Below are 13,615 nucleotides of genomic sequence, written 5' to 3' on the forward strand. Positions count from 1 at the left end.
CGTGTCTGGCTCTTTGCGACCCTATGGACTATAGACTGTCCATGGAATTCTCCAGGCAAGAATAGTAAGAAAGAAAGAAAGAGAGGGAGGGAGGGAGAGAGGAAAAGAGAGGGAGAAAAGGAAAGGAAGAAAAAGGAAAAGAAAGTTAAAAAAAAAAGAAACCTCTGATTTTTCTTCTTTCTTATTCCTTACTACTTCCTATCCTTTATTCATTAAAAAAAAAAAAAAAAAGATGAGGGGGATGGTTGAAGTTGTGAAGCCAGGAGGTCCTGGCAGCAAAATGAGAATCTTGTTTTCAGGGTTAGGAGGCTAGATTCTATTCAAATTTGCCCCTAATGGACAAGTCACAACAATTTGGTCTGTTCTCCCAGCTATAAAATGGGATAATAATCTCTGTAAACACTTTCTTCCATCCTTAGATTGCCCCAAAGATGAATTTTAAGCCTATAAAAATCTACTTTGAACACCAAAGTGAAAAGAGCTGCGCAGACAAAAAGACATAATTACAGAGCAGCTTGGTGAAACAGCTCTTGCCTTCTGACTACCGTGGACCCAGACGACAAATTTTATTGGATTTTCCCGCTTTGTTTCACCACCACTTAATATATGATGCATCCGGTTTCCCACTGAAAGGGCCTGGAACTCCTTGGAGAAGTCTGATGTCCTATCTGGGGCTTCCCTGGTGGTCCAGCGGCTGAGACTCTGCGTTCCCAATGCAGGAGGCCCGGGTTCCATCCCTGGTTGGGGAACTAGATCCCACAGGCCACAACTAAGACCTGGTAAAGCCAAATAAGTGAATTAGTAAAAATAAAAATATGTTTTTAAAAGACAGCAAGGAAATTAACAAAGACAATGAAAGACATTTCAAAAGAACCACGGGAGCTTCAAATAAGCTCCCATTGTTAAAAAATGGAACCATCTTAGCTTCAAAAAGAGTATTAATGAAAACAGTCAAAAATATCAACATTTAAATTTATCAGCTTATAAAATACTTTAAAAGCCTGATTCATGAGTAATATGTTCATTTTCATAATTCTGACAGTTTCACAGGTATATACATTTGTGAAAACCCATCAAGGTAAACACTTTAATACATGCAGTTTATGTCAATTATTTTGTTTGTTGCTGTTGTTTAGTCACCAAGTTGTGTCTGCTCTTTGGTGACCCCATGGACTGTAGCCTACCAGGCTCCTCTGTCCATGGGACTTCCCAGACAAGAATACTAGAGTGAGTTGCCATTTCCTTCTCCAGGGGATCTTCCTGATCCAGGTAGCAAACCCACATATTGCATGTGGGCTCCTTACACCTCAATATTAATATATTAAATAATCAAATAGTGTACTATTGGATGATGCTAAAAACCAACTCATTATTTTGAAAATTAGTAAACAAAGGGAGAAAATCAGCATTTTTCTTTCCAATGCAAACTGTACTGAGAATAACCAAATGGTAGCTGAAGTTCCTCCTTATACAATTCCATTAATAAATAATGAAGGGATCCCTAACAAATTAATGACTGCAGACATAAATCATCAACAACTGCTAACATTATAAAAAACAACCGACATTATCTGTCTTTTGAAGGATGAAAACATCATCACCTTTAAACTTGTCAAATCAAATTCAATTCTGATGTAGGCCTCTAGGTCCAACTATCAATTTATAGGAAGAACAGAAGAAAAGAGAAGAGACAGTGGGAATTCCACAGGACAAAGCCTGATTTCTTTATACATATTTATAATCTTGTCTATTTATCTTTTATATTTATTTTCGGCTGTGCTGGGTCTTCTTTGATGTGCAGGCTTTTCTCTAGTTGTGGCAAGTGGGGGCTACTCTGTAGCTGCAGTGCACAGACTTCTCACTGCAGTGACCACTCTTGCTTTGGAGCACAGGCTCTAGAGGTTGGGGGCTTCAGCAGTTGGGCTCCCGGGCTCTAGAGCACAGGCTCAATAGTTGTGGCTTATGGGCTCAGTTGCTTCAAGGCATATGGGGTTTTCCCAGATCAGTGATCAAGTCCATATCTCCTGCATTGGCAGGTGGATTCTATACCATTGAGCCACCAGGGAAGCTCCAAAGTCTGATTTCTTTACCAAATAAATTACAAGAGAGAAGAATCTGTACATTTAAAAGAAATGTAAAAGACATCCCAGGGACTTCTCTGGTCTTCCAGTGGTTAAGTCTCTGTGCTGCCAGTGCAGTGGGTATGGGTTCAATCCCTGGTGGGAGAACTAAGGGCCCACGTGCCACATGTCAAGTGGTACGGCAGAAAGCAAATAAATTATTAACAACAAAATAGAGGCATATCACCCAACATAGTGTGTGAGCCATTTTTAAATCTTAATGCAAAGTCACAAAATGTATGAAATTTATTGAACAATTGAAAATTAAAAATGGGTTGGGAATTCCCTGGTGGTCCAGAGGTTAGGAGTCTGCACTTCCACTGCAGGGGGCATGAGTTCAATCCCTGGTCAGGGAACTAAGATCCCACATGCCATGTGGAAAGGCCAAAAATATAATAAAAAAATAAAAATTTTAAAAATGGATTAAATACTTGGTAGTAGGAAATTATTGTTTATTGTCTATGGTGTAATACTGTTATCATGGTTATGGGTTTTTTTTTTTTGTACAATCCTTATCTTTTGGAGAGGAAATATTTATGATGAAAATGTATGATACCTGAGGTTTGCATCAATAAAACATGGGAAAATAGAAATGGGTAAGATTGGCCATCAATTCATGGTTAATAGTAAGTACATTGACGTTCATTGTAGTATTCTCCCTATTTCTCTGTTCAAAATATTCTATAATAAAAATATTTTTGAAAAAAAAAAGTAATTATCTCTACATCCCCTTGCCATGTTAGCTAACTCTCCATCATACCATCACCCAGCAGAGAAATGGACCCAGTAGCATTAACCCCCTGGGGCAATTCATGTCTGTTAATATTTAGAAAATACTTTGAAGCTTAAAGATGAAAGATACCAGATAATTGTAAGGTATTATTACTGTATTAAAATAAAATAAAAGACTCTGTAAATTTGAAAATCCAAACATGGTCACTACCTAACTTAAGGTTTGGGTCACATGGAGAATGAGCTTCCTGAGAAATGCCCATAAAGAGCCAAAGGTTGGTTCTAACAGCATTCTTTCCCACAGGCAACACTCCCCCTAGGCAGAGCAAATTTGAAGCAAAATTACTAAGGAAATTGAATTCCCCTCAGTGTTCCCCCATCTTCCCGTTCAACATACATCTTCTGCGACTCCTGTTCCCTCCTCTCTGCCACTAATGAACCCATGCTACACCTGAGCCCTCAAAAGTACCCTTCCAATCAAGACTTCATCCATGTTACTCAACAAACATTGATTGTCTATTCTGTGCTGACAACACAGATGTGAATTAAGTTCATATGGTGTAGACAAAGTGCCAGCAGAAGAGAGGGGATAACTAACTCTCTATGGGAGGATCTGGAAGAGTGTCACCAGGCCAGTGATATTTATCCTGCCTTGTGAAGGATACAGAGCCTTCAGGTGGAGTCAAAGGAGAAAGGTACTCATGGTGTATGAGCTAGGTTCTCCAGAATCTGAACCAGTAGGATGTAGAGAGATAGGTGTGTGCATGCTCAGTCATGTCTGACTCTTTATGACCCCATGGACTGTAGCCCACCAGGCTCCTCTGTCCTTGGGATTTCCCAGGCAAGAATACTGGAGTGGGTTGCCATTTCCTCCTCCAGGGGATCTTCCCAATCTGGGGACTGAACCCACATCTGCTGCATTGACAGAAGGATTCTTTACCAGTGAGCCACCTGGAAAGTCCATAGAGATACATGGACAAGGAAACTGATTCTAGGAACTGGCTCATGTGGTTATGGAAGCCCAGAAGTCCCACCATCTGCCCTCTGCAAGCTGGAGGCCCAGGAGAGCCAGGGGGGTAATTCAGGCCAAGTCCTGAAGCTCCAGAACAGGTACAGGAGGACATGGAGGTCCCAGCTCATCAGGGAGAGTGAACTCGCCTCATTTTGCTCTATTCGAGCTCTCAGCAGATTGGAGGCTGCCACCCACCTTGGGGAGGGCACCTGCTTCATTTAGTCTCCTAATTCAGACGCTAGTCTCTTCCAGAAACATCCTCACAGACATGCCCAGAAATGACATTTTACCACCTTTCGAGGCATCCCTTAGCCTGACCAAATTGGTACCTAAAATAAACCATCGCACAAAGCAAAGACAGTAACACAAAAACATTATAAGGGTGGAGACAGCTTACTTGCAGATGGAGGAGATGCTTTTGGAAAGCTGGGTGGATCAGGTCTTGAAAAGCCGTAGAGGGACTTCCCCAGCAGTCCATTGGTTAGGACTCCAAGCTTCCACTGCAGGGTTTGATCCCTGGTCAGAGAACTAATATCCAACAAGCCATGTAGTATAGCCAAAACAAAGCAAAAGAAAAGAATGAAAGAAAAAGAAAAGTTCTGTACACTGTGCTGGAAACTTTATCCTGAGGGCCCCTGGAAGCTTTTTAAGGAAAAAAAAAAATTGCTTTGTTGGAATCTGTTAGGCTGAACATTTACTCGTCTTTGGAACCTGTGAGATTATAAATTTCTTGCCTGGGCTTGTTCTCTCTTGTAACCCCAGTTCCCAGGACAAATTTAGACCTCTTACAAGGGTCAGACTTAAAGTCAGTCATTTCCCTATTTTCTTTTTTTTTTTAAGACACAATAGCTACAAACAATGCTTTGGAAAGGAGCCTGAGGGAGAAAACAATAAAAGAGGCCTCTTTCTCTTAAAATAATTCTAACCTAGCAACAGGAGTTAGTGTGACATTCATTCCCACTTAAGGATGCTGGGATGTCTCTTCTCTAAAGTGTCCCTTAGAAGAAACTGAAAAGGGACTTGGAGGTCAGAGGTCACATCACCACACATAAGTATTAAGGTTCTTGTACAAAGGGGAAGAGAAAAATGTAGACACTTTCCCAGTGATTCAGTGGTTAAGACCCTCCCAGTCCAGGGGGCCCAGGTTCCATTCCTGGTCAGGGTACTAGGCCCTGCACGCCACGACTAAGATCCAGCATGGCCAAGTAAATAAAAACTTTAAAAAAGAAGAAGATCCTGTGTCCTCCCTGGGAAATTAGGTCGGAGGAGGTGCATCATTGGTGCAGCTCAGAGCAGTATTTTCCAAGGAAGTTAGTTTCAGTCTATGACAAACTGGGGTGGTTAGACATCTGAAAGGGCTTTCCTGGTGGCTCAGTGGTAAAGAATCTGCCTGCAGTGCAGGAGACACAGGAGACGAAGGTTCAATCCCTCGGTTGGGAAGATCCCCTGGAGGAGGGCATGGCAAGCCACTCCAGTATTCTTGCCTAGAAAATCCCATGGATAGAGGAGCCTGGTGGGCTACCATCCATGAGGTCACAGAGTCGGACACGACTGAAGCGACACAGTGCACAAACATCTGAAACATCAAGAGTACCACTGGGAATTTGGAAAGAGCTGTTAACTCTCAGAGAGCTCAGGGGTTCGACTGTGCATAGACCACCGGGAGGAAGTCTCAGTTGGAGGTCCCAAGTTTTGTTTCTCCAAGATAATCTACTTAGATCCCTTGACATAACTTGATTCCTATTTTCTGCATTTTTATCCTCCTTCTTATTCACAGACATTTTGAGACTTTTGTGATGTTATTAATTTATTAGCAATTATTAGCCATGGATAATTCTTGTTTTGCCCTATTGTTCCACCATTGACAGCCTGTCATCTGCAGCAGCTATAGTTTAGTGACTATGGTGTGTTTGACCCACTTGAACTTTTTCATTGGTTGAATCCGTTTGTGGTTCAACTGATCTAAACATCGATCATGGTGCACAATTGACATGGCAGTCTCTCATAAGTTACAGTCACGCTGCACACAGTTTATCGCACCTTTACTAATTCTGTTGCAAATATACTGGGGTATCTGTTGTATTTGTCTGTGCTTGTTTTTTTAAATTTTTAATTTAAAAGTCCAGGCCTTCCATGGTGGTCCAATGGTTAAGAGTCTGCCTGCCAAGGCAGGGGACATGGATTCGATCCCTGGTCCAGGAAGATCCCAGTTGTCACAGGGCAACTAGGCCCACGGGCCACAACTACTGAGCCCACGCACCCTAGAGAGCATGTGCTCTGCAATCAGAGAAGCCACCACAATGAGAAGCCCACGCAGCACAAGAAAGAGTTGCCCCTGCTCTCTGCAACTAGAGAAAGCCTGCGTCCAGCAACAAAGACTCAGTGCAGCCAAAAATAAAATAAATAAATAAAGTTTTTTTGAAAATAAAAATAAAAGTCAAAAGTATTGCTCAAATAGTAAAGCAACATTTTGTTTTTTTTATTTTTCCTCCTCGTTTGAGGAGGAGGAAAGTGAAATAGGAGAAGCCTCCACTTGCCTGCCAGGATCCCCCCCAGACTTGCCCAGATACCAGCCTATATCAAGCTTTGGCCCCATGACACCTGATCCCTGCCTCTCAGCCAGTCAGGTTACTCTCCTGCCTCCCCTCCCCACACACCTCGTTTACCTCTGTTTCCATGCCGCTCCAGTCCCCACCTCCAGTGCCACTGCAGCTCCAGAGCCCATCCTGACAGAGCCTACAGGGGCAAAGAAGACTTTCGTGGCTGCAGCCCCCTAGCACGAAGAATACCTCCTATTATGTGGGTTGGTAGTGTTTCAAGGCTAAGGAAAAGTGAAAGTGAAAGTCGATCAGTCATGTCTGACTCTTTGCAACCCCATGAACTATACAGTAGTGTATGGAATTCTCCAGGCCAGAATATAAAGCCCCGGCTGAGGAAGGTCCAAATCATACCTTCTGGTGATGGTTTTCATCCTGCATCAGAATTTTCATGATGCTGTGCTCCCCACTTCTACCCCTGGTTCCTACCTAAGCACCCAGACCTATTAGACCAAGCAACGCTCTGCTGCTCCAGGTCTCCAGCCAGGGCGTGGACTCTTGCTGAGCATCCTGGAGGGAGACGTGCGAGATCCCCCTGTACTGCCCACCTGCTTAATTTTCAGGTGGAGTCTGCTTCCTGAATCCCCCAGGGCAGCTTGGAACAGCTTGCTTGGGACTTCCTGTGTCCACTGCTGGGCCACACTGCCTACTGCTGTCCCTGGACAGACGACCTCAGGTTTCTTATCTAACACTGTGTCAAGCCCTCCAACATGGGCCCCCAAAGAATCACAAATGAAGACTGTTCCTTCCCCGGGACTTCCCTGGTGGTCCAGTGGTTAAGAATCTGCCTTGCAATGCAGAGGATGTGGGTTCAATCCTAGGTTGGGGAACTAGGTTGCATGCTGTAGGGCAAACCACAGCTGGAGTCCGGGCAGTTCACAACAGAAGATGCCAGGTGCCACAACTAAGACCCAAAGCAGTCAAGTAAATAAACATTAAAAATATAAAATAAAAAGACTGTGTCCTTCCCTTGGTGGAAATGTAAAATAGTGCAGCCATACAGAAAACAGTATGGAGGTTCCTCCCGAAATTAAAAATAGAACTACTTTCTGATTCAACAATCTCACTTCTGGGGATATATTCAAAAGAAACTACGCCAGTATCGCAGAGAGATATCTGAACTCTCATGTTCGTGGCGATATTGTTTACGATAGCCAAGACACAGAAGCAACCTAAGTGTTCATCACAGGACGAACTGGCAAAGAAAATGTGGTCTATACACGAGAAGCTTCCCTGATGGCTCAGTGGTAAAGGATCAGCCTGCCAATGCAGGAGATGCAAGTTCAATCCTGGGTCAGGAAGATCCCCTGGAGAAGGAAAGGGCAACCCACTCCAGTATTCTTGCCTGGGAAATCCCATGGGCAGAGAAGCCTGGTTGGCGACAGTCCACAGCGTTGCAAAGAGTCGGACACGACTGAGCATGCAGCACATATACACATTAGAATATCGTTCTGCCTTAAAAAGATGGAAATCCTACCATTTGCGACAACATGGATCCTGGGGGACATACGTTAATTAAACAAAATTAAGAAAAATACTGTATGAACTAGAGGGTAGACATGAAGTTTTCTCATCACTCACACGTAAATAACTATGAGAAGTGATGAATATGTTAATTAAGAGTGGCAATTATTTTACAATGTATAGGTATTTCAAAACATCCAGGGAATCACCCAGCAACCCAGTGGTTAGGACTCCATGCCCTCACTGCCAAGAGCCTGGGTTTGACCCCTGGTTGGGAAACTAAAGTCCCACAAGCTACACAATGCAGATAAAAAAAAAAAATCCAATTATATGCCTTAAATATATACAATTTTTATCAATTGTACCTCAACAAAGCCAGGGGGAAAATACGATTTCCTTGTTCTAATTGCTTTCCTCCCTTCTAGTCCAAACCTACCCATCTTCCCTTGACTGTCCCCTCCCATGAAAATCTCTCCTTCCCTCAAGTCCTCCTACGCTGAAAAGCAGAACTACAGTTTAGTACATAATTATGCCCTTCCTTTATTTGCTCCCTGCCTTGTGTGTGTCACCTCTCAACAACTAATTTGTAAACTCATTAAGTGCAGAGACCAAGCCTCTCCATGCTGTCTCGTTCCTATTAGGCTGACCTATTCATGAATTCATCAGATATCTTAGAGGTTACTCAGTCCCAGGCACTGTTGTTCCAGATACTGAGATGCAGGAGGTAAGGTGGCAAAATATACAGGATTCCTGCTCACATGATGAGAAGACAGACAACCAAATAATTACACAAATCAATGTAAAATTATGCCAGAGAGCCACTATGAAAAACAGCATGGCAGTTCCTCAAAATATTAATAAGCGAATTATCAGACGACCCAGCAACTGCACTCCTGGGCGTTTTGTCAGAAGAACTGAAAGCAGGGCTCAAAAACATATTTGTACACCCATGTTCACAGCAGCATTATTCACAGTGACCTAAAGGTGGAAGCAATCCAGGTGTCCGTCAACAGACGAATGCATAAACAAAACGTGGGCTGTCGATACAATGCAAGATCATTATTCAACCTCAAAAGGAAGGAAATTCTGACACGTGCAACAACATGGATGAATCCTGAGGACATTCTACTAAGTGAAATAAGTTGGACCATAAAGAAAGCCGAGTATCGAAGAATTGGTGCTTTTGAACTGAGGTATTGGAAAAGACTCTTGAGAGTCCCTTGGACTGCAAGGAGATCCAACCAATCCATCCTAAAGGAAATCAGTCCTGAATATTCATTGGAAGGACTGATACTGAAGCTGAAACTCCAATACTTTGTCTACCTGATGCAAAGACCTGACTCATTGAAAAAGATCTTGATGCTGGGAAAGATTGAAGGCAGGAGGAGAAGGGGACGACAGAGGATGAGATGGTTGGATGGCATCACCAACTCAATGGACATGAGTTTGAGCAAGCTCTGGAAGTTGGTGATGGACAGGGAACCCTGGTGTGCAGCAGTCCATGGGGCCACAAAGAGTCAGACACGACTGAACGACTCAACAGTTGTCAAACTCACAAAGACAATGTAGAATGGTGGTTTCCAAGGGGCTGAGGGGAGAGGAAGTGGAGATCTGCTCTGTGAATGAAAGATTTGAGATGAAAAGAATTCTGGAGTTGGATGGAGGTGACGGTTGCACAAACGTGAATGTACTAACACTACTGAATCCTGCACTTGAAACTAGTTCAGTCGATTGCATGTTATGTATATTTTGGCACAATCAAAAATAATTTTTTAAATGACCAAACCAAAAATGTTACAATCAGACATGAGAGCAACAAAAGCAAGACCAGGCTACCCTGAGGAAGTGATGGCAGAGATGAGTTATAAGTGGAATCTAAAAACAGGATACAAATGAACTTATACACAAAACAGAAATAGAGTTACAGATATACCAAGCAAGCTTATGGTCACCAAGGCGTCAGGGGGTGGGCAGCAGGGATCAATTGGAAGATTGGGATTGACATGCACACACTGTGTGCTCAGTCTCTCCGTCGTGTCCTACTCTCTTTGACCCCATGAACTGCAGCTCTGCCAGGCTCCTCTGTCCATGGGATTTTCCAGGCAAGAATGCTAGAGTGGGTTGCCATTTCCTACATCAGGGGAACTTCCCAACCCAGGGATCGAACCGGAGTCTCCTACAAGTCATCTGCAATGGCAGGCAGATTCTTTACCAATGCGCCACCTGGGAAGCGTGTCATATACACACCGCTGTATATGAAATAAAGAACTAAAATAAGGGCCTGCTGTATAGAGCAGAAAACTCTCTCTACGCAATACCCTATAGTGAGCTATGTGGGAAAAGAATATCAAAAAGAGTGGATACATGTAAATGTATGGGCTTCCCAGGTGGCGCTAGTGGTAAAGAACCCCTTTGCCAGTGCAGGAGATGTAATAGACACGGGGTTCGATACCAGGTTGGGAAGATCCCCTGGAAGAGGGCATGTCAGCCCACTCCAATATTCTTGCCTTGAGAATCTCATGGACAGAAGGGCCTGGCGGGCTACAGTTCTTGGGGTGGCAAAGAGTGGGAACGACTGAAGTGATTTAGCATGAATGCATGTAAATATGTAACTGATTCACTTAGCTGCACACCTGAAACTAACACAGCATTGTAAATCAACTCTACTCCAATAAAATTTTAAAAAATAAATTAATAATAATAATAAATTAAAACAACAAAAACAAAACGCAGTGCCTCTGCTGAGATGGGAGATAAGGTTAGCTCGGTGAGATTGCTGAAATGAGACCTGGCTTTTAGCTTGTCTTTAACTGCCCAAGGGAAGAGGAAGCCTTTGTTATGGTAATGAATGGAGAGGCCTCAGCAGGAATCCGAACTCCACCCTATGCTAGGCACCCCGGCCATAGGAAAGGGCAGGGTGGGAGGCTGAGTTCCCTCCCTAGCTCTGTAGGTGGCAGTGAGCTTGCATCCTTGAGGCGGGATGCAGGCGTGGCCACCCCGGCGCCTTGCCCCAACCGAGACCAGATCTACCCTCGCCCGCGCTCCAGGAGAAAACGGATCTCTGCAACCATCTCGGATGCTTTCCAGCCGCCATCCACCGGCCTTTCCTCCTTCAGTCAGCCTGCAAAACTAGAGGCCCGTTTGCAAAAAAAAAAAAAAAAAAAACAGCGTGGAAAAGCCTCCACCGAGTTCTACAAAGGCCGAGCTCTCTGAATGGATTCTTTGGTTTGTTTTTACTTTAACTGATTTCAGCCTTTGGTCCTGCGCAAAACGCTCTGCTGCTGAGAGATTTAAAGGAAAGGTTCTGCGCCTTTAAGAACTCAGTTCAGCTGCTCCACGGACTGCAGCACGCCAAGCCTCCCTGTCCTTCACCATCTCCCGGAGCTTGCTCGGACTCCTGTCCATTGAACCTTAAGGACTCCAGGTCAGGCTAATTCTTCCTCAGCATGTTTGTCATTCAAGCTGAAGCTTCTTTTTGGCTCATGCCACCTGACCCCATCCCCCCAGCAAGATGACTTGAGGCTTAGTGGTGACTTACGCTCTCAGGGCTGCTCCATAAGTTATCTCCAGCTATTGGTCAGTCTCTCAGTCATGTCCCACTCTCTGAGACCCCATAGACTGCAGCACGCCAGGCTTCCCTGTCCTTCACTATCATCGGGAGTTTGTTCAAACTCATCTCCATTAAATTGGTGATGCCATCCACCCATCTCATACTTTGTCGACCCCTTCCCAGCGTCAGGGTCTTTTCCAATGAGTCAGCACTTTGCATCAGGTGGCCAAAATATTGGAGCTTCAGCATCAGTCCCCTTCCAATGAATATTCAGGGTTGATTTCCTTTAGGATTGACTGGTTTGATCTTGCTGCCTGGCCCTTCTGAAAAGGAGTTAGTTCAGAGGCTTAGGGTCCCAGCTGCCTTTGAAGAAGGCAGAGTGTCCTGCTCCTCAATTAGACACTGGTTCCACAAAACCAAGCAGTTGCCTGAAGTCTTATGAAAAGAAGCACAGAGAGTAGGGGTTCTGGGCTCAAGTTCCCTCTCTAACATTTACCAGAATAATGCTGGGCTCTTTTGAGTTACAATCTGCAATGTGGCCCTTCCTCAGGGGTATAATGAGAGGATTAACAGTTCCAGACCCAAACCAAAGAAAAAAATCACTAACATGGATATCTTGTCTTTATGTAAAATCTTGATATTTTTTCTTTATGCACCGCCACCCCCACCCCCGCCTTTTTTTAAAGATCTTTTTGGCCACTCTGTATAGCATGTGAGATCTAGTTCCCTGACCAGGGATCGAACCCAAACCATCTGCATTGGGTGCCCAGAGTTTTAGGCACTAGACCACCAGGGAGGTCCCCTCAGAGGGCAATTCTTATTTGTTTTTTATTTATTTTAATTGAACAAAAATTCCTTAAATTTTATAGTGCTTTATAATTTTCAATAGTTGCACACACATGATGTCATCTAATCCTATAATAACCCTTATTTTTGACCCCTGCCCCAAGGTTGTGCCTCCTCCTACCCTCTCCCCACTGACAACCACTAATTTGTTCTCCATATCTATGAGTCTGCTTCTTGGTTGTTTTATTCACTAGTTTGTTGTATTTGTTAGATTCCACATATAAGTGATATCAAACAGTACTTGTCTTCATCTGTCTGACTTCATTTCACTTAGCCTTATGCCCAAAGAGCAGTTTTAACATGAGCTCTGTGCATATAGATGGTGGAAGAAAGAAAGAGAATGAAACAACATGTAAGAATAGCATGGGCATGTAGGTGGAAGAATGATCCCGTTTCTTCTTTCCTTTTGGCCCAGGATGAAGCACAGTAGCATCATCACTTCTGTTTCCCTCAGTTTCAGATGTCAAGACATTAATGACAGTTTCTGTGTAGAGTGGGAGAAACGCAGAAGGGAAAAACAGCTATGTGTCTTCTCCAGAATGAAAGAGATGAGAGCAATGGCAATTTCCCCCCCTTAAGCGTCCCACCTCCCTTTCCACCTTTGTGTTAGAATTCTAGTTTTTAGACGAACACATACTTCCCAACCTAGAGGCTTCATTTTCCAGATTGTCTTACAGAGGTGTGGCTGTGTGTCTAATTTCCCACTGAAGAAATGTGGGACTTTTTAAAAGGGAGGACATGTTCTTATCTTCTCTCTATTCTTCCATCTTGCTGCCTGGAATATGGATGTGATGACTGGAGCATTAGCAGCCACTGTGGAGCAAGAGGCTACCCTACGGGTAGAGATGGAAGGGGCATGGATCTCTGATGGTTTTGTGAAACTGTCCCAGAAGTCCTAGAATGTCTAACTCTATTCTTTTACATGAAAAAGAAATATTATCTTATTGAAGACTAAATTAGAGGAGGGGAGTGAGGAGTCTTTCTACTTTATGCAAGTGAACCTAATCTTAACTGATAAGAGAATCTATGTCAAAACAACATAATCCTATTTTGCTGGGAACTTTCTTTTCTCAATGTACAGCAAGAGACCATGGCCAGAACTAGAAAAGTTCTGTGATGTAGCTAACCTTTCCTGCATTATTAAAATGTCACATTCATTCCAGAGACCAGAGCGACTGATAATGTGCCAGGCCTGGAAAAGACCCCATCCAGGAAAGTCTTCCTCTTCCTGTTTCACAGTAACTTAATGAACCAACTGTAGTATTAACATTTGAGAAGCTCCCCCATTGCCTCC

This window comes from Capra hircus, chromosome 8 (genome assembly GCF_001704415.2).
Source record: "Capra hircus breed San Clemente chromosome 8, ASM170441v1, whole genome shotgun sequence".
NCBI classification, from domain to species: domain Eukaryota; kingdom Metazoa; phylum Chordata; class Mammalia; order Artiodactyla; family Bovidae; genus Capra; species Capra hircus.